General features: G+C 36.8%; 1 long non-coding RNA gene across 1 annotated transcript; it reads right to left on the bottom strand.

The window, feature by feature from the left end:
* Positions 1 to 467: 467 nt before the first annotated feature.
* Positions 468 to 2,578, bottom strand: LOC112502617. The gene is made up of 2 exons (XR_003067732.1): positions 2,468 to 2,578; positions 468 to 740 (listed from the first exon to the last, which is right to left on the bottom strand). It is a non-coding gene; the product is annotated as an uncharacterized LOC112502617 (long non-coding RNA).
* Positions 2,579 to 3,378: the final 800 nt, after the last annotated feature.

Here is a 3,378-nt window from a genome sequence, read left to right on the forward strand (position 1 = left end):
CCGATTCAAAGATTTAATACATTGCTCATTAGTATAATTCTGAATTTTATACTCCATAACACTCTTTTCCAACTCGGCAATCTTCTCTCTCAACTGCTTTATAATATCTGCCATTAAAAAAATTGATCAGTTAAAGATCTATGCAGTGAAATCAGATAAAAGAACAGTTAAGCTCAAAAAAAATAGAAAAACACTAAACTGATGAGAATTTAGTAAAAATACGTGAAACTGTCAAAAATCAGTAAAAACAGTCAAAAACCGTTGAAAACAGTTAGAAACTGTTAAAAACTGACAAGAAACAGTTTACGCGAATAGTTCAAAGAATATCAAACAGTTAAAAGACACACAAAACAGATGTACAATGATCCAAAAATAAAATCTAGACACAAACAAAATACAAAACCAACAACACAACAAATATAAGCCAAAAAAAATAATAATGTCCAAGTCCAAAACAAACTGATCCAAGCCCAAATACAATACAATGTACAATTATCAACACCAGTCTAAAATATAGCTACAATGTATCTTCACTGATATGAACTCTCTTCAGAGTATGTTTAGACTTGATCTCAGACACACAATTTCACTTCACTCTTCTATCTTCAACTTTTAGCTTCCCTCTAACTTCAGTTCAGACTATCGGAGTCTTCTATGCAAGTACACTTTGTCCCACCTGGGCTGTGTATCTAATAAAAGCTTGCTATGCCTTAAACCTTCCAAAGTGTACTTTGATGTACCTGTCCCAAAAACAGTTGAACAATCAAATCAAGAACACAGTTAGGCTGTTAGCTTGAACAATTTAAACAAACTATCTGTCTAATAGCTTCAAGATGGCACTGTTGCTTTTATGACTAAGTCTGTGTAGCTAATAGAGACTGTCAAGATGAAACAAAACAGAAACTATTAAAACAGTCTCTAAACAGCCACTTAAAACACTTAAAACAACCTCCTTCTGTGAAGAAACTGAAACAAATGTCAATTCAGCAAATGCTGGCTATAGTGAAGCTAGTCTGAAACAATCTTCTCTGTGTGATGAAATAAGACACAGGCAGTAAGCAAACAGTCTAAAGTGCTCAACAAAAAAAATTTAAACTCCTCAAATCTCTAAGTCCTTATCCTTTCACTAGCTCACTCAAATCTGCTTATGAAATTGAAATACAACAGTCTCACCAACAGCAATCAAGATGCCAACTGTATTGAACTCAAAACAGATTGTAATAGCTCAAAACAGGTAACTATTCCAAAATGAACAAGGCTGTGCTGAAACCTGCACACTGTCTAAATCGAACTAGAGTTTGATATCAACTTGTCACCTGCACACTGTCAGCTTGAATGTTAAACCTATCAAGACTGTCAAGACAATATAAACAGCAATAATAGCTACAGCAACTGGGGAAGAAGCAGTAGAAGGACTAAGAAAAAATCCGATCAAGCTGTCTTCTCTCAATGATTCCTTGTCCCACCTGAGCTGTTGTTCTAGTTCACAAAATCACACACACACACAATACTGCTGCTGCTAAACTATTCTGCTCAAAACACACAGTTTAACAGATTTCTTGAAATCTAAAAACGATCACACAGAACCTGTGTGTGCACTGTTAAACAGAACCTGTCACAGCATTAATCCTAAACCTGTTGCTACTGCTGCTCACAATCCCGAAGGCAAAACAATTTCTTGATCCTTCTTTCCAAGATTGTGTGATAAACAGTCCTATGAACTCTGCTCACAATACAGCCCGCTAAACTGCTCAACACATTATCCTAATACAGACAACACACAGCTTGAGATTTTCACTTCACAAATACAAACCAGATGACCTTGTGCTCAATTTAGTGCCTAAACAAATGAACAATCTATTCTGACGAAGCTTCCTGCTAAACAGCCACTGTTCGAATCACAAACACAGATCAAAAGCATAAACCATCCACCACTGTGTCTCTGAAATCAATTGGTTTAGTACAAAACCAAATCTAAATCAGACAAAAGCTATTTGTGAAATCCGATTGAAGTTGATGTAAGCTGTATGATTCCTTTATTTCACACAAACGATGATTGATTTTAGCAAGAGCTCTAATCATACGTTGTAACTTAAATCTAGGTTGAATTTTTGGATTCACATCTCACTTTCTGAAGAAAGACAATTCCCACAATACAACAAACAGTATGGTGCAAATCGAACCCTAACACTCTGCTCGTCGACTTTGAACACAGAGAGAATGGTGAGCGGATTAAGATGTAAGAAGCAAACAAGTGAAATCCAGACACTATTATGAGTGATTTACAGTCTCTTCGAGCGATTTAGGATCATAGTGGTGAGCGATAATCTCTAAATCGACTAGATAGGTTGTCCGATTTATAATCCGGATATTTATCCGGTCAAGTGTTGATAGGTTTAGATGAGCACCGATCAAGAGATGATCGGTTTAGATGAACATCGATCAAGTAGATGAACAGATGACTAACCTTTTCGTGCGCTGTCACTTATCCGGTCAAGGCTTCCATGTAAACCGCTCAAGTATACCGGTCAAGCTGTGTGCGGTTTAACCTTTGAGACTCGAAACCGATTGATGAGCGGTGAACAATTCATTCAAAAGATGAGAGAACAAGATGAACAACATTAGAATCCGATTGAAGCTTCTGCGGTCAAGCTCTGATTTCTTCCTCTGATTTCTTGAAAACGCGCTTTGATACCAATTGTGAGTCCCTATATCACTGATCAATCTTCAATCTTCAAAACAATATGGCAGATTCTCATAAATGGCATTCAAGAACATGAAGAACATTGAGAGAGAAATTCAATCCTTACAAATCAGTCAAACCTCTCATTTATGTTCGTAATATTACAATGAAGCTATCCTCCTTCTAATTACAAAGACCACCTACTATTTATATGGTCAACATACTAAACAATASWCAAAGTCAAACTTCTATAAGAAAGTCAAACACGCTGACTTTTACAATTATAGACTATATTTAACTTTCAAGACGAATACAATTAATACTGATTTTTCAGTCCTAACATATTTCTCTGAAGTGCATGAGCAGTCTTCAATATCCGATGACTGTCGATATCTCATGAATGAGCCGACWCCCTTCTTCTCTTGGCACTTGGTTTCTACCCAGTCTCTCTCTAATGACTTTCTGAAACCTTTCAAGTGTATCCGATGAATACTTGAAGGCCTCAGTTAGTCTAAAGAACTTTTTAACCCCAAACTCATTCTTGTAAACAAGTCCAAGTTCGGGTTGAGTTAGGACTGAGGCAGATCTTGTCTCCTGCAGGTCTTGGAAGTCTTCATTTGGAGGGGTGCAGGAGATTCTCTCAATGCCTAGCCGAAGAGCAATTTCAAAATCACTCTCGGCTCTATGGTTCACCC

Source organism: Cynara cardunculus, unplaced genomic scaffold (assembly GCF_001531365.2).
Source record: "Cynara cardunculus var. scolymus isolate 2C unplaced genomic scaffold, CcrdV1 Un_Scaffold_1673, whole genome shotgun sequence".
Taxonomy (NCBI): Eukaryota; Viridiplantae; Streptophyta; class Magnoliopsida; order Asterales; family Asteraceae; genus Cynara; species Cynara cardunculus.